Here is a 16,684-nt window from a genome sequence, read left to right as displayed (position 1 = left end):
TATAATCAAAATGCCCCTAAGTCAACTTGGTCAAAAAAAGGTTAATGTCGATAAATCAAAAAGTCAACCGAATCAACTTAGCTGAGTATGCCTAGCGTACCAAGCCTTGACTAGAAATTGGGTGTTAACCTCGTACACCCTGTGTACCATAGTGTACGCACAGCGTACGTTCAACCATTATTTCCTTTTATTAAGAGCATAACCCCTTAATCTCTTTTCTCCAAATTCTAGATCTAGTCCTCAAATGATTTCCTTAACCATAAAGTTTCCAACTTTATGGTCTTGCATTGAGATTAATTGCTCAATCGCAAAACCCTTGCTTCTTGACTCTTTTAGACATGCTGGCTCATGCATGGAGGGATACTAAGGTCCAATACTACAATTTTATGCGTCCTAATAACTCCATAATGGATAAAGTTTCCAAATTTATCCATTCGAGTGGTCCAACAAACCAAGATCTAGTTTTTTAGTCTCAAAGGGACCAAAAGTGCATCTTTTCCAACTTAATCCATTAAGTCCAAGTCTCAAACCTTTAGATCTGAATCAATATGATGTTTAGATGGATAAAGTTTCAAATTTTATCCATAACAAGGACACAAACATTCAAGATATAACCTTTATGCACTAAGGTGACCAAAAGCTCATAACACCCAAAACTAGCTAGATCTCACAAATACATCATCAAGATTCAAGCTTTATACCTCAAGAAGAAAGATCATTGTGAACAAAGTCTGGACCTACAAGATTCAATGTAACCAACCCTTCTCTAAAGAGTTCTTTCTTCTCGAATAGGCACCAAGAACACTCCAATGCACTCAAGAACACCTTTTTTGCTCAAAAGGATCAAACTAGGGTTAGGGTTTTCAAGGGATGGTGTTGGGGAGGTGGAAGCTGAGAATGGAATAGGTTTAGGGAAGTTAAGGAGCTTAAATAGACCTCAAACCATGAAATTGTGGTTTGGGCACTAATTACGTATACCCACGGTACTCCTGGTATCCCCAACATACCAGGGATACCCTAGTACACCCAACGTACAAGACTAAGTCCAAAACCTTCATTCCAACTCTGTTTTTGATGTTCTTTATATCCACGGAAAGCGGGAAAGGTATTGTAGAGCTCTACAACCCTATCTAATTAATTTTAACTTAAATACATCAAACTCAAATACTTAATTTATAAAAGAGTTATGAAACACCACTTTTTGATATTTACCCTTTGACTTCAAAGCATAAACTGAACTATTGGATCATATAATCTACATTACCCACATCCAAATGAGTCTAAGCCTCTCTTTCCCAAAACCCGAAGTCTTATGATACTTTATTTTGGGGTCACGACCCCAAATTATGAAACAACTCAGAACAAGGTGTTACATATCTGATGGACATGTTCGGTTCACTTATCAATTTTGGCAGAGGTTCCATGAGGAACTGGGTATGAGGTTGCACTTTAGCACTACTTATCATCCGAAGATTGACAAACATAGAGAGAGAACCATCCAGATGCTTAAGGATGTGTTGAGAGCTTGTATCATAGATTTCAGTGGTAATTGGGGCTCCCACCTTTCCCTTCATGAGTTTTCTCACAACAACAACTATCACTCCAGTATCGGTGCACCGCCTTTTGAGCTTTTTTATGGGAGGAAGTGTCGTACCCCAGTCTGTTCGGGAGAGGTCGATCATACGATTATCAGAAGGATCGAGGTAGTCCTTCAAATAACATATCTTATTCAACAGATCAAACAGGGGTTGCAAACAGCATAGAGTCGGCAGAAAATTTATGCCGACAAACATCGATTTGAGTTGGAGTTCCAGGTTGGCGATATGGTTTTACTGAAGGTATCATAGTGGAAGGGTGTAATACGCTTCTGGAAGAGGGGAAAGTTGGGGCCCCAGTATAATGGGTCGTTTCGAGTGAATACTAGAGTTGGCAGGGCAGCCTATCGACTAGATCTGCCCGAGGAGCATAGTCAGATTCATAACACCTTTCACGTTTCTCAGCTACGGAAGTGTGTAACTGATGATTCAGCAGTGATTCTTTTAGATGATATTCAGGTTGATGATCACATGAACTATGTTGAGAGACCAGTGGCAATTTTGGATAGGAAGACAAAGGTATTGCGCAACAACGTGGTATCTTTGGAAGGGCTCAAATAGACTTAGGAACCCAGGGAAGAGATTCAAGATCACTACCCTGAGTTATTCGCAACACCGTACTTAGTGGATAAAGTTTGATTCAAGTGGGGAGAATTATAACACCTCGATCTAGGTATTTTCCATTTATACCCTTAGTATGAAGTTTATTTGAAAATTGGTCCCTTTAGCTCTTTAAGTGAAATGTATGGTTGTATTAAGTATGTTAGGCATACGTAACTAAAACCCAAACCGTAATTTTTAGGGTTTGAACCCTATTTAATCATCATTATCCCATTGAGACCCCTACATTCATCAACCTCCATTCCCCTTTTCGTCCCTAACAAACCCTAATTCCTTTAATGACCCTTTGTGAGCTAAAGAGTGCATTTGTGGTGTACTTGAAGGAAGGAGAAGTATAGGAAACCATCTTTGAAGCTTAAGGCACTTTGGATCTAGAAGGGATGTCCTTGGTGAAATAATTGATGGAGATTATCCCATTGAGACCCCTACCACCTACTAGTCCTCACATTACACATTGTCTTGCTACCATCTAACCTCCATGAAGTGCGTAACCATAAGTAACCAGAGGCGAGATAGCCACCCAAACAGATGATCCTACTCTAGAGCCACAACCGAAAAAGGAACAAGCAAGAAAGCCTAGATCAAGAGTTCTCAGGATATCCTACATGACCACATATAGTCCCTCGGGCACTCCACAAGATGATAACTAGCAAGTACATGTAAACATACAGTTCTACAGATCACTACAATGTAGCAACATGCTATATACTAGGATACATATCTAATAGATCACTACAGCTATAGCAACATACTCGATACCAGGATACAGATCTAACAGCATAGCAGCCTACTAAATACCAACAATCCAAGGAATGCATAAACTTATATACTTAGAGGTGATATAGACATCCGAACAGGTGATCCTACTCTAAAACCACAACCAAAGAAGAAACTGGTAAAAAAGACTAGATCAAGAGTCCTCAGTCTATCCTACATGACTACATACAATCCCTAAGGCATCCCTCTACTAACAGATAACCAAAACAAGTGGGCCTGCCTTCGACCCATGGGTATAATGTTGCAAAACACACATGAATCAAGGAACTCTAAACACTGCAATATGATCCTTTTTTTAGAATTGCTTGTTCCCGCGAATCCACTAACACCCGAACAAAATAGAATCTCAATCAATAGCCCAAAATCCTCAAGTTTGACCAAATGTCAAACTTGGTCAAAAAGTCAACGGAAACGGTCAACGAAAGTCAATAGACAGACCCTCACGATGTGACCATCTATGGCCTCATGTTGAGAGCTACTATAGGATAAAATAGTCGGGTCTTACACTAATCACAACGTGACATGCATCTTCCTCACATCGTGAGATTCATTTGTATGCCATTTTGATCCAAAAACCTCTTATCCATTAAGCCATCAGTCCATCTTTTCCAGGAGGCTTCTTAACACTCCTAGGATCTTAAAAATTGATGCTTTAAGGTCTTGTAAACTAAGTCATTCATGAAGAAAAAAGAGATAATTTCTCAATCATGGACTCAAACACCTACAAAGAAGGTTGCCAAAACACCTCACAAGATGTGGAGAGGGAAAGCTCCCTCGTTGGCACATATCAAGGTTTGGGGTTGCGAGGCTTTCGTAAGACGAGAGACTCACGACAAGCTCGAACCTCGTAGTGAGCGGTGAATTTTCATCGGATACCCACAGAAATCCTTTGGATATCTCTTCTATAGACCGAGTAGATTTTAGCTAGATAGCAATTGTGATATTTGCATTCTCAAAGTCGGTAGTGGAGCGTGTGTGGTTAACCGGCACACTAACATGGACTTGTGAGAAGTGGAAAAGGTTTAAACAATCGAGACTATGATTACGGCATCCCTTTTCATAGTTCTTAAAATTGTTTAGACACACCTGTGAGTTATCTAAGATAAGGTGTATGATATTGATAAAGTTTTATCAAAGCAATCTAGTATCAGAAATCTAAACTTTGGTAAGAAAGTCAATAAAGTATTGATTTTTAGAAGTCCAGCTGATTTCTGAGCACATGTCAAAGCTAGTGGGAGCAAAAGTGTTATGCCAATAATCATCATGTTAGTAGGAGCATGATAATTATGATAAAGGTTGCAAGTTAGCAATGTTAATTATAGAAATCAAAAGGTTTCAATTGGGAAAGAGTTGTTTTGCTATAATTAAAGGAGAAGAAATTATACTTCATCTCAAATCTAAAAGCTTAGATTGAGGTTTAAATCGTATTTAGTCATGTATATATATATATATATATATATATATATATATATATATATATATATATATATATATATGAATGTTATGTTAGAATGGCTCAACATAAGAAAACTCTATATATGGGTCAATTATTTGCGTTCTAAAATTCGATTATGATTACGACATCCCTTTTCATATTCTAAATTATGAGAACTTGCAAAATTGAAATGGAAATATTATAGCAAAAGACTGGTTTAGTCTTTATGTGAGACATCATGAATCGTCTCCCATATGCTTCGGATATAGGATCGATTACATGTGCTATATTCATCCTTTCTAAAATTTTCCAAATGTCTGGGGCATTAAGAAGGGAAAAGGTCTAGAAATGGATATGACTAAAATGATTAAGCAATTGTCGAGGACAATCTAAGGTTTACCAAAGATTGGTTGCTCAAGGACAGTTGGAAGTATGGTGTTAATTGTTGAAAGGACCATATTGACATATTCTGAAAAAAGGCAACTCTTGTTCAGAAGTGATAGTCAAAAGGGGAATATGGAAATGATTCCATAGGTGGAAGTTGTTCAATAAATATGTGTAAGATTAGGAAACTTAATGCAAGAAGGATGTTTCCATGAAGTTGATCTCCTTTGGAATGCTCTGTAATGTTTGTTGTCAAGTCTTTGTGATTTTGTGCATAATCATTACAAGAGGATCAATGTATATAAGTTTAGAATTTAACTGATTTCAGCAAATGGCATGAATTTGGAATTCTTGCATTTGTAGTAAGGAGTTGGGACTGTGAAATGAGAATCATTGGAGTTATGTTCAATTGGTCTATTTCGCAAAGCAAAGATCATAGACAAACATAGTATGCATACTTGGTGTGTGGCATGACTAGTCTTTAGAAAAACATAGAGTAAATGCTTGGAGCATGGGACAACTATTGTTTTAATTCAAAATAAAGTTGATAGCCGAAACATTATGCAATGAATAATGTGTAATCATATGGTGATAAATAAAGGGTGTTTTATTTCTATTCATAAGTTCTAAGACCATATTGGATTCAATTATTCTTGTGTTTCATTTTGCATGTTTTGACTTCCAGACTAACTAGGTCATTCTTCCTGATTGACTAAGTTATTCAAACCATCCACAGTCGGTCATATGTTGGAAGTAGATATGAATCAAGACTGTCATGGGTTGGCTTGTAGAGATCTAAGATGTTGGACAAAGCGATGCTACAACACTCATGAGTGCTCATAAGTTCTGAGTATTGGATTCAACCCATGCTCATTGGAATCACTTCATGGATTTTATCACGAGTGATCATGAGATGATAATATCTTATATTCTTCAAACCTAGAGATATGAGTTGTTACTATGAGTTTGTTATACATTGATTGCACGAAAATGCATTGGCAACTCGATGTTATAAAACATGCCTTGTGTATTCAACAGGTAGTAGAACAATCCATATGATGACAAATGTAAGTGCTCGGTCGGGCCTGGACTGATTTGCTTTGTTCAATTAGTCAGTCATCATAAATTGGAAATCGGCAAACAACAAATGGACAGAGAGAATGATTATAATCCATGTCTCAGTCCATATGATATCTAGAATGGAGGAATATATGATCCCTTATCTAATGGACAAGTCATTGACAAAGGTCAGAGATCATCGGCAAGGTCAGAGTTCGACAGAAGCTTTGGAGAGCTACAATTGCCAGTCGGTTCTTGATGTCATACAATAATAGTTTTAAACTTATCCAAGTGGGAGAATGTTGGATTCATGTCTAAGTCCATAACTATAATTGGTAAGACTTGACCCGACCCGGCATGGTCCATTTGGGTTGCATGGCATCATGCATTTGGATAGACTATAATGAGAGAAATAACACTTAAGGTTTGTTAATATACTATAAGTTCTAATATATTATTAAGATTATTTAATTAGTATTGATCAAGAATTAATCTCGGATTAATTAAGTGATCAAAAGAAGACTAATTAAATATATGGGTTGATTGTGTAAATCATCCATACTTGTATAGTGGGCTAAGACTCCATGGATTATCAATTTGGGCTAAAACCTATAGGATACTCCATGGTGTATTTGAACCCATGGATCCAAGGAAATGGAAATCCATGACAGTTAGGGTTTACGCTAATTGTGACACTATATAAAGATCATATTCTTGGGAAAATCGGCCACTAGAGTATGTAAGAAAAAGGGCTAGCCGATTTTCATGAAGTGTGTATATTATCTCAAGTTATTCCAAGTGTATTTGATGTTGTGTGAACCATTTGAGGTGTCACACTTGGGGCACTAGGCACTCAAGCTTCATGAAGACATTCTACATCAAAGAGGTATGTAATTCTAACTTGATATATTCATATGAATCAATGTTAATATGCCAGTTTGGATGAATACCTTGGAAAGTTCATATTTGCATGTATAATAGAGAAAACATAGATCCAAGGTATTTAGGGTTGCATGTACACTTAAGAGTGTTAGAATGCTCAAAACCAACAGATATAGCATGGCATCCACATGGCAATAGCCTATTTGGTGCCTGCACTGCTGATGGTGGCGACCCTCATATATATCAGTCCTCAACCTGAATAAACCAAAAGAGAAAAACCATGTAACTTTCCTTGAAGATAAACCACATGTGAAGGGCATCATCAACACCATATCATTCATTCCATGGGAAGATACTTGTTTTGTAAATGGTGGAAGTGATCATGTTGTTGTTCAATGGAGTGATAAAAACGGGAGTTGCACAGAAGTATGCACTCTTCAGCTGTTATGGGAGTTACAGGGACGCAAAAAAAACAAATGGTGGTTTCTGTAGGTGCTGATAAAAGGATAATTGGATTCGATTTACAAACTGGAAGAGCAGATTACAAGCATCAGATTGAAAGCAAGTATATGAGTGTTCTACCAAATCCTTGTGACTTCAATCTTTTCATGGTTCAAATCAGGTGAAAATGAATGTGAAAACACAGTTAATATAAAAAAATTTGAATATTTTATTAATTTTTTATATTACAATTTGTATGTATTTGCAGTACTCCGGCGAGGCAGATCAGATTGTTTGACATCATATTAAGGCTAACTGAAATACATGAATTCAGTTGGAAACAAGAAAGTAGTGAATCACAATCGGCTTTGGTCAACCAGACGTCGTCCCCAGATGGTTTGTACCTAACCTCGGGTTCAGCGGACCCATGATCCATATATTTGACATTAGGTTTAATGCCAACAAACCCTTACAGTCAATTAGAGCTCATCGGACACGTGTGTTCAAATCCTCTTGGCACCACTCACTGCCTCTCCTCATTTCCATATCCTCATATCTCAATATAGGGTTGCACAAAATCATATGAAAATTTTGAACACTTGACCTTTTATAGCATATTAGGTAAATCTATTTTATCCTTAAATTAAGTTTTATCAATTGAAACTAATGATTTGTAGTTGGGCTTGATATTTTTAATGAAACATGTTTTATTAAAATGAGTTTTGTTTGTCATGGTCATGACAGATTGGTCCTCTGAGATGCTGGCCTAGTGGCTTTTGTCTTTCAAGGTCTATTGGAGATCTGGAGACATGAAACCAAATAACCCTTGCTTGTGTTGGTGGCTTATGTTTCTTCAAGTTGCTAATGATGTTATTTTTAAGGATATGAAACCAAATAATCTATTGATAGGACCTCATGGACAACTAAAACTTGCGGATTTTGGTTCTTTTTGCTAAAAGCAACCCCTCAAATGCTTTTATGAGTTATAAGCATTTATGTGCTTATCTTTGAAGTTAACAGAAGAAGTAATTTATCATCACTTGTTACTTAATATTCTCAAAATACTAGACTCCATGCATTCCCCTAAAAAAATTATTTTCTTGTTTAGGAAGACTTGCTGAATTTATCAGGTGGAGGTGAAAAAGGTGATGATTTGATACGAGTCTTGAGGGAACTTACCTCTGTACAAAGAAAAATTGCAGTTTTGCAAGTGGAACTTCATGGCCGCAAGGTGAAGTCATCAATCTTTCTATATTGATTTTAGAATTTTATTTTCTGTAAAAAAAACAAAAGGAAAAAAAAAATCCCAACTTACATTTGGTGAATGCTGATTTCATTTGCACTTTCAGGAAGATAAAAATGTTGCACACTTGACACACGTAAGTGAAATGGAGAAAAAGATAGAAAATTTATTAAGAATCACTACTATATTAAAAGATGTTATCTAGAATAAGGTAATAATAATAACATTACATTTTCTGCCTTCTCTCAAATCTTTTTTCAAACACTTTTTTTGAGATTTCTCATTTGTTCTGTATTTGACTTTCAGGACCGAATTATTGCCCGTCTTTAACAGCCATATTCTTTAGACTACATTCCTGTGGAAGTAGAATATCAGGTTAATCTTTTAATACTTTGCAACATCTTATTTTAGTATCAAGTAAAATTTTATGTTTAACAATATTCAACATTTTACAGAAACAATTCTCCGAAATATTGATGAAGGTTGCTAGTTATTATGGTGCTCTAACAACATCTACATCTGTTGCAGATTTTCAGTGGACTCAAAACTTTAAAGAACCACCATCTGTTTGGGGGGTATGTCTATAACAATCTTTCTATGGCTATGAGGGCATTTATGCAGATTTTGGTAGTCCTGACGGAAGGTTCATCCACCAGGTATCATTTTTTATTCAATTTTATAAAAATACTAAATGAAAAAAAAACATGTTTTTAAAAAATAATTTCTGATAGAAAGCTTCACATCTCTAGTAAGATATCGTTTCTTTTTTACTTAATGAATACAAGACTTAACTTTTTAGTTTTTACATATTACCCCTTATTTCTTTTTCTTCCATTTCTCCAACTGTGCCTTGTTTTTCTAATATTTTCTAGAAATCATTTATCCAAACGAAACTTAATCTAAAAAAAGGAAAATTCGGCTTATATTTTATATTGGAAACTTGAATCATATTCTTCTTTCTCACATAAATTCTGTTGAAAACAGGTATGTAAGTTTATCGGGGCTTCAAAGTTATCCTTTTGTCTAGAGTATGGCTCCAAGCTAAATTTTAATATTTTATACCAGTATGGGCTGTATTGAATTGTTGCAATGACAATTGGCAAAAGGTATTTTACTATTTCACTCTTTCATATTAACTTTTATAATCTACATGTGTATTGAATTTTAATATTTTATACATGTATGGGTTGTATTGAAGTCTGGATTCTTGGCAAAAGATATTTTACTACATGTGTATTAAGTGTTAATATTTTATAACATAGATTGATGATGCTTGAGGCCTTTCTGAATACTAATGTGTTGATTGTTGAAAACAGGTATCATGTGGAAACAAAAGCATAACAATAAGAAGTAGAAACAAGAAGGTGGCCCGTAATAGCAATGTAGTATTATGTTATATAGTTAGGGAAAACCTCTTAACAACAATGTACAATAAGATCCCCTTAATACCAAAGTATTACAAATTTTTGACATGATTTTATTGGATGAGATTGATTGTTTTGGCATATATTTGTTTCCATATTTTTGTATTATGCCTAAATGAGTATCGTAAAGACACGTCATAAATGTATATCGTAAGTGGTTGCTGAAGATTATGACACGCAAATGTGTAGCATCTTCATTTATGACAAGGGATTTAATGATATGCAATGCTTGTCCTAATAAAGTGCCGTAAGGTTACGACATGCAAATGCATGTCAAATTCCTTTATGACGAGGCCTTCCTTGACATACAATGTGTGTCGTAAATGCGTGTCATAATTGTGCGTCATAAATGTGTGTCGTAAATAGACGACGCACAAATGCGTGTCGTCTTTTGTTATAACAGGGCCTTGCTTGACACGCATTTACGTGTCATCTAAGCGTTTTACAACACACATTGTGTGTCAGAAAAGGCTATTTTTGTAGTAGTGAGCAAACCACCATGGATTTCATCACCAAGTTACATTGGACGGCTAAGGGGCTTGATGCGATTTGGGTTATATTGGATCGTCTGGCCAACCGTGCCCACTTTGAAGCTACTCGGGAGAGCTCCTTGGCCGAGAAATTGTCTGATGTATATGTGTGTGATATTGTCGCTTGAAATGGTGTTCTGGTTTCTATTGTATCATGTAACGACCTAAAAATTATATGGTAAAATTTTCATTTTTAATTCAAAATATAAACACCATTTATTCTTATCAACCAATTAAAAGCATGTCATAGTGAAAATATTTATCAGAGTACAATCCCAAAATCATAGAGTACATAAAACATGGGTGGATGCACTGCTATCTAGTCGTGCCCCTCCCTTTCAAATTGGAAGTAACTGAAACCATAAACATAAACCATAAGCATAAAGCTTAAGGAGTTCCCCTAAATACCGGATACCATACATATCCTTGAGTGTAACCCTGGGGTATATTCCAACCCAATAAGCAATATGGGTCATGCCCTTGGGCCACGCCCTGGGTTATAACCCAATAAACAATATGGGTCCCTCCCCGGGGTATATTTCAACCCAATAAACAAATGTGGACCCCGTCTGAGGTTTATTTCAACCCAAGCATGCAACACATATAAGTCACATGACATCAATCACACCATGCAAGTGACACAAAGACAACTAGCATATAACCGATCCTGGTGGGCAGGTATTGGTGCCTTCGACCCACGGTTACAGTGAGGAGACTCACCTCTTAGTCTGAAAAGATCGCTGAATAGGACAATGCTCCGAATATCAGCTCTATTGGTCAATTATTCATTGGAACATAACCAAACTTAAATTATAATCAAAATACCCCTAAGTCAAGTTGGTCAAAAACAGGTCAATACCGAAAAGTCAAAAAGTCAACCAAGTCAACTCAGCTAAGTACGAAAAGCGTACTCAGCTTGTACACTTAGCATACTCAAACCTTTACCAGAAACGGTGTGTTGATCTCATAGGCCATGCGTACCATAGCATATGTCGAACGTACGTTCAACCATCATTTCCTTTTATTAAGAGCTTTGTCTAAATTCGAAATCTAGTCCTCAAATGATATCCTTAACCATAAAGTTTCCAACTTTATGATCTTGCATGGGTATTAAGTGCTCAATACAAAAAACCGTAACTTCTTAACTCTTTAAGACATCCTAGCTCACACATGGAAGGAAACTAAGGTCCAAGATTACATATTTATGGCTCCTAATAACTCCATAATGGATAAATTTTCCAACTTATTTCGTTAGAATGGTCCAACCAACCAAGATCTAGTCTTTAAGTCTCAAAGGGACCAAAAGTGTATCTTTTCCAACTTAATCCATTAAGTCTAAGTCTCAAACCTTTAGATCTAAATCAATATAATGTTTAGATGGATAAAGTTTCCAACTTTATCCATAACAAGGTCACAAACTTTCAAGATCTAAACTTTATGCACTAAAGTGACAAAAAGCTCATAACACCCAAAACCAGCTAGATCTAACAAATACATCATCAAGATTCATGCTTTATACCTCAAGAAGAAAGATCAAGGTGAACAAAGTCTGGGTCTACAAGATCCAATTCTCCAAAGAGATCATTCTTCTCCAAGATGCACCAAGAACACTACAAAGCACTCAAGAACACTTTCTTTTGCTCAAAAGGCTCAAACTAGGGTTACAGTTTTCAAGGGAGGGTGTTGGAGAGGTGGAGGTTGAGAATGGAATGGGTTTGGGGAAGTTAAGGAGCTTAAATATGGCTCACACCATGAAAATAGGGTTTCGGCACTGATCGCATATGCCCACTGTACTCCCTGTAAGTATACCATGGATACCCTAGTACGCCCAACGTACTAGACTTAGTCCAAAACCTTTGTAACTTCTAAAGCTCATAACTTCTTCGTTCCAACTCTGTTTTCGATTATCTTTATATCCACGGAAAGGTATTGAGGAGATCTACAACCCTATCTAATTAATTTTGACTTAAAATATGTTGAACTAAAATCGTTAATTCATAAAAGAATTTCGAAACACAACTTTTCTTATTTTACCCTTTGACTTCAAAGCACAAACCGAACTCTTGGATCACATAGTCTACATTACCCACATCCAAATGGGTCTAAACCTCTCTTTCCCAAATCCTTAAGCCTTATGATACTTGATCTTTGACTCACAGCCGTGAGTTATGAAATGACTCGGAACAGGGTGTTACAACTTCCCCACCCACTTAAACTAGATTTCGTCCTCGAAATCACTCCTTGCTACATTCCAGGAAATCATATGATTCGAACATATCTTCCAGATGCCTGATAATAGTCGAACCTAACATATGATGGCCTTCCAATAATCAAACTCGTCCTTAGAAGAACTCACATACTTACGATGAACGAATCCTTGCTCCCGCTGACCTTAACTAGTAAAGGATAACCATCACTACTCAGCTCAAAACCACAAATCCAGTACCTTATCTGACTTCCCGACATACAAAACCATTATGAATCACAGCCAATATGGCTCCACTTCGCAAGCTAATCCGAATGAAATTCTTACGACCCTAAATTATCTTGCTGACCAACATTCTCATTTTCAATCTATCCAAGATCTTTTGAGATCCGAGCTGATCTGCAAATTATCTGAAGCGTCGGATTTCCGACCGGTCGCTGAAACCGACATCATTTCAAACAAATGCACCACGAGACTTTATCCAAGACTCTTTCTGGAAAAGCTACCCTAACCCACTTGTATATAAAGCTTCAACAACCCTCCTGTAGTCTTATATCTTGACCGGCCCCATACGGCCCACAACCTTACTTAATACCACGAAATTTGTGTCTTCCCATAAACTCACTACCCATCTTGCCATGGTCTAATCCCCCTAGAGGAAACTATGAGCCAAATCATGGATTCACCACACTCTCACAACTGCTCATGGACCAGGTGAATGCTACGGGTCACCCCAGAGTCTTACAACACCTCAATTACTATCTGTCAACCTAGTGAATGTTGCTGCCACCCTGTAGTCTTACAACTCCTATCACTACCTGCCAAACTAGTGAATTCTATGGCCACCCCATAGTATTACAACACTTATATCACTACCTACCAACCTAGTGAATGATACGACCACCCCGCAATCTTACAAAACTTCTATCACCACCTGCCAACCTAGGGAATACTACGACCACCTCGCAATCTTACAACACCTCCATCACTACCTACCAACCAAGTAAATCATGGGTCAAAACCTCATTCGACTATACTCCAATCAGGTATTCGGGTCATGCTTCGAGTCCCAAAGCCTTTATCAGACAAGAGCAGGCAGAGAGGCTCTATCACAACCCTCAACCTGAACCGATTCACATACCCACTATGTTCCACCACTGATGCACAAGGTAACCTAAAATATCATTCCTTGTGCAATCCCTTAGTCCAAGCGGTTCTCCCCCACTTGGATTTAACTTTGCTCTTCCAACCACAAAATTGTTAGATTTTCAATCTACCTTGCAGCCTGACTATTTGAAGTTGTCGACAACCTGAGCTCACAAGTACTAGTGTTCCACTACTAGCCAATCCTAGTGAACACATACCTGCCAAAATTGAATTAATACTCCCTGAAATCTCAATGAGCTCAATATTCCTGAGAACTTTCCACTAAATCCACTATAAGTCCTCGGTTACTTCATCAGATGACGAAGAACAAAATCTCAACTATCGAAACGGGTACCCAACTAATTCGATGACCTACTTGCACTACAGTACTTCCCATGTGAACCTGCAACTGAACACACTTCGAAGGTATGAACTAGACAATTATCCATCTTACAACCATGATCAAAATAATTCCTTATTGCCTCGTATCCTCAAAAGACCCCTACAAATCATGCATTCAAACCCAACATGCTCACCTTTTGGATTTCTTGATTTACTTGCGGATACCCCCAAAAATCGAACCAACGATTGGTATTCTCTCATTTAAAGCTTACTCTAATGGCGTTCAATGCTTCCCACATCAAAATTCAAAATCGAATCACCCGAATATCCTCTAGGCACGACTCTCGGTATGCAAAATGGCATATGAAGATTCTCAAAACAAATGTCTACGACGTCAACTGGTGGAACTTGAATCTCCTTAGCCTATGACTGCAATGCTCGCCTCCTCACCATAGGAACATCCACCCTGCCCTCGAAACCATTAGTAATCCTCAGATTGGCTGGAGCAGGTTCCCTCATTTCCCCCCTCATCAACACCGGATAATCGGCCTTCTTGTGGCCCACTTGGTTCTAGTGGAAACATAAAGGACTCATCCCCTAGGGACAATCTCTGCTGACATGACCAAGCCTACCGCACTTGTAGCAACCTAAACTCCTAGATCGATAAACTCCATCTACTTCCCACACGTGTTGCACTGCCCTCGTCCTTGATAGCCTCTCACTCGCTGATCAGAAGTATTGGGTCTCTTTGCAGGACTCCCAACTATCTGCACCTGTTCTGGCTTCCTCTTCCTGATGTGCTCCAAATCAATATTTTGCTTCCAGGATCTAGTTATCATATAATTCAAGGTCTTACACCCTAAGAAGCTCACAAACTCCCTAATGTCATCCCTCAACATATCATGATACCTAACCTTCTTCATCTCCTCGTCCGCTGCATACTGCTGAGCCAACAAAGCCCTCTCCCGAAACTTGTCATTCATCTGTGTCACAGTCTCAGTAGTATGGCAAAGGCCCTAAAACCCCCTCTCCAGCTATTCCACCTAAATTTCCAGTGAAAACTCCTCATGGAATCTCGTGAAAAACTCTTCTCAAGACATGGCCACTACGGCCGCAGATCCCAAGGCCCTACTGACGTAATCCCATCAAAAACGGGCTCGGTCCCTCAAAAGACAAGATGCAAAACCCACCTTCACCCTCTCAGGGCGAAAGCTCATTCGTTGAGCATTATCCATGTCAATGTTCCATCAACGACTAGCAATGGGGTCCTTAGCCGTAAAGAACTCTGGAGCTCCACAAACCTTAAACTCCCAAAATCAGGGTGTTCGCGCTGCCAACTGTCCTGTTGTGATCGCGGCCAAAAAATCCCCGAGTCGCTCATCCAACAACTCCATAATCCCAGAACGGTATGCATCCAGATGCTCCTGTATAATCTCCATGATCCCCTCCTTGATCGTACCAAATATCACAGGAGTCTACTCTAAAATACCACGGGTGATCTCCAACGAGATGAACTCCCGCATATGCTCATCAATTGGCTTAGTTCCTGCACCTGATTATAAACCAAATCATTTGCCACGATTGCTCACTGCCATACTCAAAGAATTCTTATCCCTCATGATTTTTAGATCCTCTGTAACTCCCTCTGATTCGAGTATAGGTATTGTGCTTTCAGTGGTATGGGCCCAATACTACCTTCCACACCCACCCATACTTTTCTCAAGAGTTATCTTGAATCCCCTAGATCACCTTCTCAAATCAGTACTCCAAATACTTACTAAATAGCACAACCCAACCCATTAATGCACTTCCTATGGTCTCGTAGGTTCCTGACCTCACCCTGACATCACCTGTTGAAGAACTCCCACTAATGATAGCTAACGACTTCATGAATACAATCACATGCAAAAATTCTTAAATAATCCTTCGATTAAAAGACTCAATCCCTACAACAGTTGGACTCAAACAAGAGTTGCGCAATAGGGTCAAACCATCACTTTGGGTTTATTTAACCTTTGCAGCATGCAACTTAACATATTCACTTAATAGTTAAATCCAATCACTAAGAGATCCCATAAAGCACAAAGCAAGAAACATTTGTGTAGTAATATTCCAAGCCACAAAACAACGAGAGGGCATTTCAAGCTCACTTACTACTACCATGCTAGGAACTTCTATTCTCACTTCCGGTTGCCTTATGCATGCAAATTGTACATAATATAGGAAATACGATCCTAATCGTATAAAATTTTTAAATCATACACTTAGCAATCACTTCTACCAATACAGATTCCAAATCTAGCATATCATCCAATTCTCCTAAGATACAAGGCATCACATCTCAGGTCCATCTATCATGTCATTCCTGATTGCATGCATCACACCCCTTTTCTATATAAAAAACTTATCAGAAACTTATTTTCATTACAAAAATGTTTTTATAAACTTTTTTTTCAAAAGATTACCAATTCCTTGAGTTTAGACAAACCCGAGAGAGTGCCTGAATCCCTCAAACCAAGGCTCTGATACCGACTTGTAACGACCAAAAAAGTCATAAGGTAAAAATTTCTTTTTTAATTCAACATATAAACACCATTTG

The 16,684-nt window shown here is 37.8% G+C and overlaps 2 pseudogenes; both read left to right on the top strand.

Moving 5' to 3' along the window:
- The first annotated feature begins 6,801 nt into the window (after window positions 1–6,801).
- LOC128132295 (uncharacterized) lies at window positions 6,802–7,780 on the top strand (annotated as a pseudogene).
- A 409-nt stretch (window positions 7,781–8,189) lies between these two features.
- Window positions 8,190–9,186, top strand: LOC111887171 (AUGMIN subunit 2-like; annotated as a pseudogene).
- The last annotated feature ends 7,498 nt before the right edge of the window (window positions 9,187–16,684 follow it).

The sequence above is a fragment of the Lactuca sativa genome, chromosome 2, assembly GCF_002870075.4.
Source record: "Lactuca sativa cultivar Salinas chromosome 2, Lsat_Salinas_v11, whole genome shotgun sequence".
Classification (NCBI taxonomy): domain Eukaryota; kingdom Viridiplantae; phylum Streptophyta; class Magnoliopsida; order Asterales; family Asteraceae; genus Lactuca; species Lactuca sativa.
The sequence above is the reverse complement of the archived record's forward strand: the minus strand, read 5'-3'. Positions and strand labels throughout refer to the sequence as shown.